This window comes from Cimex lectularius, unplaced genomic scaffold, assembly GCF_000648675.2.
Source record: "Cimex lectularius strain Harlan isolate CLEC.00 unplaced genomic scaffold, Clec_2.1 scaffold15, whole genome shotgun sequence".
Lineage (NCBI taxonomy): Eukaryota > Metazoa > Arthropoda > Insecta > Hemiptera > Cimicidae > Cimex > Cimex lectularius.
The window spans coordinates 1,241,949-1,256,915 of record NW_019392667.1 but is presented as its reverse complement, the minus strand read 5'-3'; positions in this window follow the sequence as shown (position 1 = coordinate 1,256,915).

The window sequence follows — 14,967 nt, the reverse complement described above, 5'->3', positions numbered from 1 at the left end:
GTATCAACGAAAACAGTTAAAATAGGTAAGTAGGAAAAGGATTACAGGATCATCAGTCCAGATGTTTCTTTGACTAGAATGATTGTATTGTGTTCCGTAGAGAAATAGTAAACCCCTTCAAATTTACTCCCTACGAAACGTCATTTCCCATGTGAGCGGAAAGTATCGCAGCCGATGTTTAGCGGTACTCGGACCGTGGCGATAATCACTAAGGTGGACATCTGCGGCCAGTTGTTGTCGTGCGGTACCTTTCGTTATATCGGTCCGATTGACGGCCGAGGGTATGTCGATTTACCGGAAGTCCCACCGCAGTCCTCACTCCTTCATTAGGCCCGTTTGACATCCGGAAATAATAACATGCAACGTTCACTGTTTGCGAGCCGCAATTGTTGTCCGAGAAATGTTACGCGTCGGAGTTACAGGGTCCATCTGGCCGATCCGGTTTTTAATTGAGTCGCGAGCTCTAACTTTTTCTTCTTTAGATCGTTTAAATCGAACAAGTGTTATAAAAATGATCCTTACTGTAAAAATTATACATCGAAGTTATCGGTGAAACTTCCTTAAAAAGAATCGAATTCGCTTTCATTCATAATCAATTCGAAACACCACGAAACTGCTATCCTTCCTCTCTGAAGCACCTTCGGCCGAAATGGAATAAAATGTTCTTTTCAATATTTAATTGCCCGGCGTGAATATTAAGCCGGAGATGGTTTAACGTGCACAACTAGGGATCACACACCATCACAAACGCACCGGCTACCCCTGAATCTTTGATGCCAAGAGGAGCCGAATGGTAATAAACCAAAACGTGAAGTTACCGCCTCCATAAAACCGCTTGTAACAAGTTTATCTCTTTTAAAAGAGATGCATGTCTTTTCCTAAACGCTTTAGACGCGACAGACTTAAACTTTTCTCATAATTGAGCATAGACATTTATTTTACACTATGTACTATACATTAAACAATATGTTCACATATAGTTTAAATTAAATCCTACGTTTTTTCTTACTTTTGGCTTGCAACTTCAAAATTGATTGTGCATTGATTTATTTTTCACTTGAGGGCATAGAAAAGTAAAATACAATGTAATAATTCTTGTTAGAACTCATAAAATTGTTTATGACATCAAGGACATAAGCAGGGCGCGTCAAGACATTAAGCAATAACAATAATATTCAGGATGAAGCGTTGGCTCCTTTCCTTCCTGCGTTTCACTGTTTTATTATCAAGAATTCTCATTTATCAGCACCGCGTCATTCATGATGTCAACAACAACAAACATCATATTTACGTTACGATGCACATAGAAGTGTCTTGTGTTCCTCGAAATTTAAAAGCCATGAATTTGGGTTAATTTCAACGTGCTCACTTTAACATTAAGGATATAAGCGGGGAGAGGCATGTCAATAAGTCGCTCCATTTTCATAAGTTGTCTTCTTTCAAAATTGCGTTATTGTCAATATAAACTTCTGCCCCTAGGGACAATTACGACGTAGGTTTTAAAAAAACATTTTCTTTATCATGGCAACGTTTTGATCTTTATTGAGATCTTCACTTTCAACGGGCATTCTCAACACGACACACAAGAATGACACATCTACAACACAACAAAACAAACACTTTGAGCTCTGAAGATGATCTCAATAAAGGTCAAAACGTTGGCATGATAAAGACGTACTAACTTTCAGATTAGGCGACAACAGGGTTTTAGGCAGAATAACCTTTTTCATATCAGCGACTTTAGAACGTCCTGTTAACAATAAACAGCTGCTTTCAACATTGTGTTAATCAAGTATGTCGATAGCATGTAATACTGAATAATAATTTTAATAATTGCAACGAGCACAATTGGGGGGACAGCAAGGACATATGCAGGGTGATTCGAGACGATTTCTGCCCATGTAGGCCGCTTCGTTAAGTTATCTTTCAATGAGATGAGGGCGATGCATTTGACACTTAAAATTGAAAGTACCTTGGACCATTTTTCCCTTGAAGTGAAAGAAAAGGAAAAGGAAACACTTCAACACAATTCTTGACGATAATTTTTCAAATCTTCAAGAATCAAGGTAAACAAGATGTTGTTAAGAGTGGCACCGTTCTTGCTGTGGAACTCCATAATAAAGGCTTATATTTATAGAAACACCAATCAAGGTAAAATTTAAAAAAATGAGGGTTTTGTTACAAATACTATGGATCATGAAAAAGAAAATTCGAATGTAACTGCTAAGCTTTCGGTTTATTTTAAGATCATCATAGGGAAAATCCTAAAGATGTCTTCAAATTAACATAATTAGGTGTTTCCCATATTATTTTAAATTTCTTTGAAAACCGACTATAGCCAAGAACTGTGCAATCAACCTAAAATAGGTCGATAGCTTAGCTTAATAAACTTAACAACTTAATTTGCTTTTCATCAAAAACAATACTGTGATCCAGAGTATTCATGATTAGAAAAGTGGTCGATGCATCTAACACTTAAAACTTCATGACAGGCATTGCATTCGTAAAAAGGTTAGGTTTGGTAGGTCTATTGAGTACTCTAGTTTTCTTCACAAATTTACTCGCACTCACTCAATCGATCACGCTAATAAATACATACGCACAGTAAAATAAAATAATATACCTCGTTTAGTGGATCTGTAGGTACTCATTTCTCTATTAACGCACTCATAAACTAACTTTCACCTCAACCGTCACCCTAATAGTACATTCATTCAGGAAGGTAGAAATAATAACCTTGAATGAGCTTTGATATTACGCCAGTGCCTCCCACTTTGGACTGTATATTCCATTCCACCGATCACGCTAATAAATACATTCATTCAATACGATAAAATAACTAATCAACTTTGATGGGACTTTTATATCTTTTTTATCTTTTACTGAATTCTATTTTGTTTTAAACTGCAGCCATTTGAGCATCTCGATCTGGTTACTGACTCTCTGATATCAAATATATACTACGTTGATATCCTAGAATGCTAGTCTCTCGTCTGTACCTTAGGTTATCAAATACAGAAGAGAAACAAAACATACAATACACATATATACATCACCACAAACATAGATGTCTGGTCACATTCACTCCCCCAGAGTACTTGATATTCCTTGGGGCGGGGTTATAAGCAACCCTTTCCTTTCACGCTAATAAATTATTTTTACTCTCCAGACGTCATACACTCACCCCAGAGTACTGGATATTCCTNCTTTTACCCTCCTGACGTCATACACTCACCCCAGAGTGCTCGATATTCCTCGGGACGGGGTTATAGGCAACTCTTTCCTTTCACGCTAATAAATTACTTTTACTCTCCAGACGTCATACACTCACCCCAGAGTACTCGATATTCCTCAGGGCGGGGTTATAAGCAACTCTTTCCTTTCACGCTAATAAAGTACATTCATTACAATAAATTAACACAAACACAACACTAGATAGAAACTTAGAGGTCTGGTCCTATTCACTCCCACAGAGTACTCGATATGTAGGTTGTAGGTTGTATGTAGTAAAGCTAAAAGGTAATAAATATTTATGTTAAATAATATTACTTATAATAAAATACAATAAAATAACTTAAAAAGAGACAATTTATATTTAATATAAATAGTAAATTGTATTATTAGAATAAGTGAGGGTTTTGAATTCGTCTGATTAGAGGTATAAGAGAGATTGATCTTATATCATGTAAGGCATTAATTGTAGAAGATTATGGTGAGGAAGGGACGTTATTCGTGGGAAGAGAATAGTAGGAAACTAAGGGGCGGAGGTTGATTGAACAGAGGCTTGTTAACAACACCCCCAGGGCCAGTAGAAGCTCTAGTTTATGTGCTCAGGGGATGATGGCATGGATGTTATCTCATTTATCAATTAGGATTTCCGATTCCCCTTTATTCTTGGTTTTTAAACGCGCCCGGTGGATTTTTATGTATCTAGTACTCGTTGAATATTTCAACTTAATTTTTACTTTGTGCCCATTCCGATTCAGTTTTTCAGCTTTATCTTTTTCTCTTTTGGAATAAATCTCATTTGCAAGGGGGCCTCGCATTAGGAGGATAAGTTAAACAATTCACGACCTAAACGATTCGTAAACGTGAGGGAGGAAAAATGTATAGGCGTTTAGGAATTCGGAGCCTTTTCAATACTTAATGAACCGAGTGGATTTTTATGTTTAGAAGGAAAAAAAGACACCAACCCCTATTTGTACCGTTATCGGGTAGTTTAGTCGAGAGAATCGTACCGGATTTATCCGAGTGAAATATTTAACAAACCTTTTTTTAAGGGAGAAAAATAACAAAATTGCGTCCGTACCAAGCAACCTGTAACAAGTTTTAACGTGTTGAGTTGAAAGCTGAAAGTAACTTTTTAATAATAACTCTTTCAGCATGTAAAACATATTTTTATGCTAAATACATTTTTTAAATATTTTAAACATTTATTTAGTTCAACTCTGTTTATACATGCACTTATATACATACACGCTTTGGCGAATCTCAAGGTGTCATGTACGAATAGATGGTATGGTATGGTGACAGGATACTAGGAAGGGCCTATATTCTTCAGGTACTGCAGCCTTCTAGGTCATTGTACCTTCCTAGATCCTTAGTTCAGTGCAATAGTCTCTATCCTTCTGCTTAGAAGTATCAGGTCATTGACTATCGCTGCTACAATTTCATTCCCTAAGTTTTTTCCACACGTTAGGTTAAATCTCCATTGAGCTGTAGCTTCATATTCGAAGCATATGGGTGGCAGTTTCCTCCTCCTCATTACATATCTGCAGATGGGATAATCATCGTATGTACCCATGTTGTGTAGATGTTTTTTTAGATGCCAGTGACCGGTCAGTAGTTTTATCACTCCTCTGAGTTTAGCTCTCTCCAGTTACAGCAGTGATTTTACCAGTCTTGGTGAGGGTTGTTTCTTCTTAAGTTTACTATGTCCAGCACCGCTAGAGTTTATCCACTTCTCCTTTTGTTTTGTTTGGATCCATACTACAATAGAGGATACTATATTTGTTTTTATTATCCCAATTATAGGTTTGTTCATACAGTATTTTAAAGGCTTAGTAATATATATATATATAGGTAAAAGTTATGGATTCTCTGGGTTATTAGGTATTACGCCAGTTCCTCCCTCTTTTAACTCTTTAAATCCTAAAAAACGAGCCTAATTTGGTCGGTACTCAATTTCCCGTCATAAACCAATGTCGGTCACCTTCACACACTCACTCAACCGATCACGCTAATAAACACATTCATTCAGGACGATACAATAACGAACCTGGTTTGGTAGATCAATTGAGTACTCTAGTTTTCTTCACAAATTTACTTAAGCACTCACTCAATCGATCACGCTAATAAATACATACGTACAGTACGATAAAATAATGTACCTCGTTTAGTGGATCTGTAGGTACTCATTTCTCTATTAACCCACCCATAAACTCACTCTCACCTCAACCGTCGCCCTAATATTACAATCATTCAGGAAGGTAGAAATAATAACCTTGAATGACCTTTGATATTACGACAGTGCCTCCCACATTGGACTGTATATTCCATTCCACCGATCACGCTAATAAATACATTCATTACGATAAAATCACTAATCAACTTTGGAGGGACTTTTATATCTTTTTGTCTTTTACTGAATTTTATTTTGTTTTAAACTGCAGCCATTTGAGCGTCTCGATCTTCAGTTCTCCTTTTGTTTTGTTTGGATCCATACTACGATAGAGGATACTGTATTTGCTTTTATTATCCCAAGTATTTTGGGTCATAGGCTCGGGGCTTATGTACATACTTGCGGATCCTCCTCAGGCCAGTCTGTCTGCTTTCTCATTACCCAAAATTCCTCTGTGCCCTGAACCCAAAATATAATCAGGTTATTATGTTTCTAGAGGTTTTGGAGATTTTGGATGCATTCACTGACTAATGTTAAGCAATTATTTAAGACGCTAGTGCTTTAATGGCTGCTTAGATTTTTTTGCCAGTGTAACCTCTTTTAACAATTTTCCAGGGCACAAGCATTGATGGCATGTATTTCTGCTTGAAAGACCGAAGTGTACTTCCCTGATGAGTTTGATAGCTTATGTTTTGGGCTTGTACAGAAAACGCCCGATCCGGTTCCTTTGTATGTTTTGGAGCCATGTGTATACGAAATCATTGTATCTGTTGCTCTCCTGTGTTCTTCCTCTCCTTTAGAGTTGAAAAGTAGGATGTCGTGAAGAATCTTTCCGAGATCATATAGTCAGTCCCCGTTTTTATGAATGGGTATCTGATTTTGTTAATTATAGTTGTATGCCCGAATTGAACGTCCGGAGTCGGTCATAGACTTCTCTGTATGGGCATCCCAGGATCGTCATCGCTAAATCAATCTTCAATAGATCATAGTTGACGAGCACCGTAGTTTACTCCATACAAACTGTTTTCTTTCACAATTAACATTAAAAAATATTTACATGAAAAAAATCAAAATGTGCCGTTGATTTTAAAAGAAATAAGAGTTTGAAAGAAAATGTTTGTAGCCAAATAGTACGCAAAGGTTCTAATGCATTTCCAGACTAGTACACCCTCTTACTCTTAAATACATTCTTTCCCATTTTGTACGTGACGTTCTTGTGACCACCAACATAAAAACACTTTTTAACGTGCACATTTTGTCATCAAGGATATAAGCAGGGCGAGGCTGGAGGCGAGATATCTCCTTCCTTTTCTGAAAAGTAGGGGGCTACGGTTTTATGAGTGTTCTTTCTTCAAAATTGACTTATTGAAGTGGATGAAGGCCATACATTTGGCTTGAAAAACATGAAATACATTTTCAATAAACCACTGGGGCATTTTCATCGTACTTTTGATTAAGCGACACCAGGGTTATATGTAGGGCCGAATTGTGCGAAGTTTTTTTTATTTTTTGTAACTTTAGGCTTTTATATTTTAAAGAAATTTATGATTTATTTATTAGTGTATATATATATATATATTATGCTGGGTGGGCGACCAAGAACCGAGGGGTTAAATGCCTGGGTAGACTCGTACCCAATCCCTAAAAGGTCCAGGACATGATCGGCTCACGTCTCCTGCATGCTTCTCTTGGACTTGATCACAAACCCAAAAATTTTGGATCATTTTATCACGGCGAGTAATTTAATAATGTCCGCTTTTTCAAAGATTTCAAATCTGGACCTATTTATTAGTATTTATTTTGACTATAATTTTTTAAGTAGAGAAATATACTGAGAATAGGTAGAAATTGATGTGGAATGAACAAACTTATATTTTTTTTATTTTTGTGAGTGTATCTAAAAGGACAGTAGATGCATTATCGATCGATCATGTCTGAGATGTTAAAAATTTCAAAGATGAAGAGATCATCAGACGGGGATGTCGTTTTAATTCCCTAGGTAGAAAGAATATTTCTGTCGATAAAGGTTTTATCCAACTTGAAACAAGTTAGTGTTTCATATTGCAGTAGAATTATCGATTGATGTTCTAGTTTTGCTTTCCTGCATGTGTTCCTCTTAAATTTGACCCTTCATTCCCACAACTTTGTTAATTTTGCCGCAGGAACAATACAACCCCGTTGTAAACAGTGTTAGTTTGGTTACGAGCGTCGCGGCCTCATGTCGTGCCGCGATATCCAAACAAGCCCTTTATAAATAAGGAAAACCAAAATTCCCAGAGGAGGCCGTTGGACGGCATGCGTCCCCCTTCGGCGTAACAACAGCCCCAGGCTAAATTCTCGACAAAAACCTTCCCCCTTCGCAAAAACACGAGACACGCGTCTTTAATTTTTACCCGTTGTAAAAAATTAATTTCTAAACTTGCCAGACCGATTCGCAACCGGGGCACAAAGGTAGTTGTTTCAAAGTTGAGCAAGAGTTGGTGCAGAGCGTAGTGGGAGTTACTGTATTGACTGATATTCCCCGTCCCTGACAATGGCCATTGTCTTCCAGTCATTGTTGAACAAGCACCATTTGGGGCCTTAGGGCCTCCCCGTTCGCTCTTTCTCGTTATACTATAGTATATTTGCACAGTTAATTATCTCAGCCAGTTGCTGCCTACAAAATATCAAACTCTATGTATTTTTCATTCGTATGTTTGGCCTCTGAATTCCTTCATTACCTAAAAAATATGGTTTTTACGCATTTCCGTTTTACGAACAAACTATTGTTTCAAATGTAAATTAACCATAATTACTCTGATAGAATTAAAAAGTTCATTTTCTCTGTAGTCAGTCTAATCGTAAGCAAATCGTATAATTAATTACTCATTGCATTTTTAATAACAAATGGCATAAAAATTCTATGCTAGTTTTCATTTTTTCCCGAAAAGGAACCACACAAGGAGGATTAAAAATGAATGAATTGATTTTTTTAATGATGTTTCGTAGTATACTATTAAATCAAACCCTCAAGTTACTGAAAAAGATTTGCAATTTTTGTATTTTTTATTATGATTATTCCGAGATCGTGAGATGTGGTCTCGTGTGACGTAGGTTAAAAAAACATTTTCTTTACCATGCCAACGTTTCGATCTTTATTGAGATCTTTACTCTCAAGGAGCACTCTCAACACTACACCCAAGAATGGCACATTTACACGGAAAACAAATACTTTGAACCCTGAAGATGATCTCAATAAAGGTCAAGACGTTGGCATGATAAAGACGTACTTCAAGGGACCAAAAATGGTCCAAGGTACTTTCAATTTTTAAGTGCCAAATGCACCGCCCACATCTCATTGAAATGAAGCGGCCTACATGGGCAGAAATCGTCTCGAATCACCCTGCATATGTCCCATGAAGTGTGCTCGTTGCAATTATTAAAATTATTATTCAGTATTACATGCAAACTTGATTAACTCAATGTTGAAAGCAGCTGTTTATTGTTAAAAGGACGTTCTAAAGTCGCTGATATGAAAAAGGTTATTCTGCCTATAACCCTGTTGTCGCCTAATCTGAAGGTTAGTACGTCATTATCATGCCAACGTTTTGACCTTTATTGAGATCATCTTCAGGGCTCAAAGTGTTTGTTTTCCGTGTACATGTGCCATTCTTGTGTGTCGTGTTGAGAGTGCCCCTTGAGAGTAAAGATCTCAATAAAGGTCGAAACGTTGGCATGATAAAGAAAATGTTTTTCTAAAACCTACGTCACACCGGACCGATCTCACGATCTCTGATTAACGGTCACTAAACACAACTCATTTTTTATTATGTCGCTACGTTCATGATCATGATCATTTATAAAGAGTCGGATTTCGAACTTAAATCATTCATTGTTAAATAACGATTTATGGTATTGATAATATGTTGTCTATTTTTTTTCTCTCTGTCCTTGATCTAATCAGAAAAATGTGGGACTGGATATTCCAAAGAATTGTGCTGTTTTTGGTTTACTTTAGGAGGTTATGAGTCATACGTGTCATTTTGAGCATATTATGGCATTGTGCTACTTGTATTGATCTTTGGTGACCCATTTAAAATAGTTTTAGAACGCTTAGTAAAATTATTTGGACATTTATTCTTTTCATATTTATGTTTCTTAAAGCCAAATGGAACCAATTGTAGATTTTATAATTATTTGAAATTTCAATCAATTAAGGTTTTTAGTTGAGATAAAAAAGTCAGTGTCACGAGCGGGATTCGAACCCACGACCTTTGGCTAAATACTCTACCACTTGAGCTATCGTGACTTCGATCCTCTCGGACACAAACTTACCTTCTCAACCCCACGTTTCGAATTTTCCCTCCTTTTTGCCAGTTTTCAAATGTCGTGTAATCATGATTCGCGGTAGCCCAGTGGTTAGCATGAGAGACTCTCACGCCGCGGTTGTGGGTTCGATTCCCACCGTCGCCTCTGGCCCTTTTTTCACGATAACCCCCTCCCCCCAAAATATGATCATACATACAAGAATTCGTCACCATGGCTAATATGCATAGATCATAAGGCAAAAAAAAAAAAAAAAATGGCACAAAGGAGGTAAAATTCGAAAGGTGGAGTTGAGAAGGTAAGTTTGTGTCCGAGAGGATCGAAGTCACGATTGCTCAAGTGGTAGAGTATTTAGCCGAAGGTCGTGGGTTCGAATCCCGCTCGTGACACTGACTTTTTATCTCAACTAAAAACTTTAATTTATTGAAAGATATCAATTGATCAAGCGGACCACGAAAACTAGTGAATTATTTGAAATATTAAACAAAATTCTAGTAGGAACTACATTGTTATATAAAGGCATAACGGCGCGTCTCACTTCTTAAGAACAGTTCAAAAATATGCTTTAAACAGTCGAATTAATTACAAATAATTTTGTTTAAATAATAAACTATTTAAAAAAAATTCATTTATAAGCCGAATCGGTGTGGAATTCACTTTTTTTTAACTGAGAAGACCGGTTTTTACAATTGCGACCAATGGTTTATTCAGACGTCTCAAGAATAATTCACGACACACCTGGATTTGTTTGTTACGGGCAAATTAGGAATTATTAATGGGGCTCTTTCTGACCAATTATACATATATAATTCAAAAGCCCGTTAAATATTTCCGGTCGTATTTGACTAACATAAATCTTTTCTTTCGAACTTGTCGCGAACGACATATTTCATAGGGCAAAAGGTAAAAAACGAGGTCTCATCTAGATATACGGCTGCCAATTTTGGATGATGTATACTTAAAAAGACATGATTATTTGTATTCATATTATTATCATGATTTACTGAAGATTTGTACATTTAATGGTAAAGATATGTTTCTCAAAAAATAAAATACACTCAAAGAAAAAAACCGGACTCAGATTTTGTTGTTTATTTCGTCATTGAACCATAAAAAAAATTCTAAACCCCTTCTTTGCTACTCGCACGATGCTTGGCAATACCGGTATCAATTGATTCAACAAATCAATTGGTTATAACTTTTCAATAAACAGAAAAAAATGTTACTTATATTTTATTTTCCTCTAGCTAAGAAATATTAAGTTTAGTTACGTTAATATTAAGTTATATTCACTTAAATATTATAATTGTATTATTAGTCATATCTGACTATTCATTGGGATGTATCTATCGTTGCAATATTTATAAGTTTTTGTTAAAAATGTCTTTTTTACAATTAATTATTTAATAAAAGAAACACATGCTATATAAAATCATCCTATTTCCTCAATAATAATAAACTCATCTAGCTAAATTTTAAGATGTAGGAGTTTTTTTGAATTGTTCTTCTACTTTAACCTTTCATGGCAAAAAATTTTGTTTGAGAGACTTATAATTTCGGTTGCGGCAGTTGAATTTCCTCTCCGTGCTGTAACACTTATGTCAATTATTTGTTTGTAAATTAATTTAATTAAATTACAAAAATCAATAAAAGTATGTTTATTTATTCATGATTGTGTTTGTTAATCATGTGCTTGGTTACTGTTTTTATTCAGTAAAAGACAAATCAAATTAAAAGTTGTAGGTAATAGTTATATCTAATTTTATCTTTCAGACGAAATTATTTCATCTTCCAAATAATTACAATTTTTTAGGCAAATAATTAATTGGGAGATAGTGAGATGTGATCTGGTGTGACGCAGGTTTTAGAAAAACATTTTCTTTATCGTGCCTACGTTTCGATCTTTATTGAGATCATCTTCAGGGCCTGGGATTTATAAACATTGTTTAACTTTTACAAATACATGTAGGATTGAAAAAAATTATACAATTCTAGAAAATATTATATTAAAAAAATGAATTTACATATTGCTAGAAAATTTTAGGTTAATAAAAACGAATTTATACAATGCTAAAATTTTTCAGATTCAATCAAAGTAGTTGTACTACACTCAAAGTGTTTGTTTTCCCTGTAGATGTGTAATTCTTGTTTGTCGTGTTGAGAGTATGATGCATAGAAACATAAAACTTCAATATCTTACTGGCACTCTCAACACGACACACAAGAATGACACATCTACACGGAAAAAAACACTTCGAATGAGTACAAATAATGTGAATGTATCTAATATTTTCTAGCATTGTATAAATTCATGTTTTTTATCTAAATTTTTTTAGCAATATACAAATTCATTTTTTTATCGAAAATTTTCTAGCAGTGTATAAATTTAGTTTTTTATATAAAATTTTCTAACTGCATAAATTCATTTTTTTTGTCTAAATTTTTTTAGCAATGTATAAATTCATTTTTTATCTAAAATTTTCTAGCATTATATAAATTCATTTTTTATATAAAATTTTCTATTATTGTATAAATTCATTTTTTTATATAAAATTTTCTAGCATTGTATAAATTCATTTTTTTATCTAAATTTTTTTTGCAATGTATAAATTCATTTTTTTATCTAAAATTTTCTAGCATTGTATAAATTCTTTTTTTTATATAAAATTTTCTAGCATTGTATAAATTCATTTTTTATCTAAATTTTTTTAGCATTGTATAAATTCATTTTTTATATAAAATTTCCTAGCATTGTATAAATTCATTTTTTTAATCTAACATTTCCTAGCAATGTATAAATTCACTTTTTTAATCTAAAATTTTCTAACGTATAAATTCATTTTTTTAATATAAAATTTTCTAGCATTGTATAAATTCATATTTTTTGATCTAAAATTTTCTAGCAATGAATAAATTCATTTTTTTAATCAAAATTTTTCTAGCATTGTATGAATTTTTTTGTTTTAATCTAAAATTTTCTAGCAATGAATAAATTCATTTTTTTTAATCAAAATTTTTCTAGCATGGTATAAATTTATTTTTTTTTAATCTAAAATTTTCTAGCAATGTATAAATTCATTTTTTTAAATCTAAAATTTTCTAGCATTGTATAAATTCATTTTTTTAATCTAAAATTTTCTATCATTGTATAAATTTATTTCTTTTAATCTAAAATTTTCTAGCAATGAATAAATTCATTTTTTTAATGAAAATTTTTCTAGCATTGTATAAATTTATTTTTTTTAATCTAAAATTTTCTAGCAATGTGTAAATTCATTTTTTTAATCTAAAATTTTTTGGCATTGTATAAATTCATTTTTTTAAATCTAAAATTTTCTAGCATTGTATAAATTCATTTGTTCACATTCTACATTTATTTGTAAAATTTAAACAATGTTTATAAATACCAGGCTCTGAAGATGATCTCATTAAAGATTGAAACGTTGGCACGATAAAGAAAATGTTTTTCTAAAACCTAAGTCCCACCAGACCGCATCTCACGATCTCCGAATAATCATTAACTAACGGTCACTAAACACCAAATACAAATAATTAATATTTTAATTTTGATTGTACGTGTGATCTAGTGTCTTTGAAATTACAATTGTTTTCTACCTATAAAATGAATTAGTTCGTACGAAAATTTGTCTATATGAGTCAAAAAATCGCCTAGGCAAACAGCCAATTCATTAAATTTTAGAGTTGTTGCTACAATTTGTACGTGGATGAGTTGTTCTTCTTCTTTTGCGTTTTTCACCAAATAATTTAAGTTTTCAATTCAGTATAATCCATATCGCACTAGTATCTAATTTTGTCTTTCAGACCAAATTATTTCAGCTTCAAATTTGTATAATTTTGGTTCGCCAAAATACACAATTTTCTATATAGTAAAAGAAATATGTCTTCTATAAGATCATTTGTGTTTTAAATAATTACAATGTTTTAGACAAATAATTAATTATTTTATTTTGATTGCTCTTGTGATCTAGTGATTTTGAAATTATAATGGTTTTCTACCTATAAAATGAAATAGTTATTATGCAAATTTACTAAAGAGTCAAAAAATCGTCTAGATAAACAACGAGTTCATCAAATTTTAGAATGATTGCTACAATTTGTACGTGGTTGAGTTGTTCTTCTTCTTTTGTTTTTTTCACCAAATAATTTACGTTTTCAGTTCTTTATAATCCATATCCCAGCTCTTGTTTAGCGATTAGGCATTTATAATCGCCGCTTCTTCCACAGACAACTCCGTCTGTCCGCAGCACAATCGATTCGCCCCTAGTTTTCCCTCGGAATAAAATATGAGCCGGTAAAAAATAAAAAGCGCCTGTCAAACGGTCGGCTCGTCACGTCAACGCGGAGCGGGTGTCGACATGAAGGAAGGGTCGACAGATTGCCAACGGCCGAGTCACGCCTGACGGGCAGTGAGCCTGCGGCCTGCGCCCGCTCTGAGCACAACGCAACGTCCATTAACTAGTTCATAACGAAATTTGTACCATTATTGTAATATTTACTAAATCGGAATACGATAGGTCCATAAAGTTAGACGTAAGTTCATCAATTGGCCTGAGAAAATTATGGTCATCAACCTACATCTTCATCACCTCGCAAGTTGAGGATGCTCAACTGTTGCCTAAGTGAAAATAATGTCATTCCTTCAAGAAGAACCTTTTTCCTTTCCTATACGCTTAAACTGCATATATTCTTGTGATCTTACATATTAGCTGACTGATCCCAATAAACGTTCAGATCTTCTCGACTTCTTCATTACATTCCAACTCTTCTCACTTCGCCATCATGTTCGTACATTGAATGATCTCTCATCAGACCATAGTCCTGTTCTATTAACTATCAAAACCTATCCCATTTCAACTTCCCCATATTTTACACGATCCAATAGACTGGAAAATAATTTTAAAAAATTATCCAACAATATCATAACGTCTAAGAATAGAGATCATACACTCATATAAAACCACACAGATTTTCTTTGGTTACGGAAAAAATAAACCTAAAATTGTTCATAATCATCGATAATGACTCTTGCGGATGCACGTGGGGTGGAACCCAAAATTGGAAAAATCTTCGACTGTACCAAGTCCGTCAAGGAACGATCCGATTTGATGGGTGCCGTAGTGTTACAAGGAGGACAATTGCCACCAACATTTTTAGAATTAATTGATACATTTGAAAAATAATTTGTTGTGATTCAACAATTTACATACATAAACAAAGAGCTTATTTTTAGCATATTAACA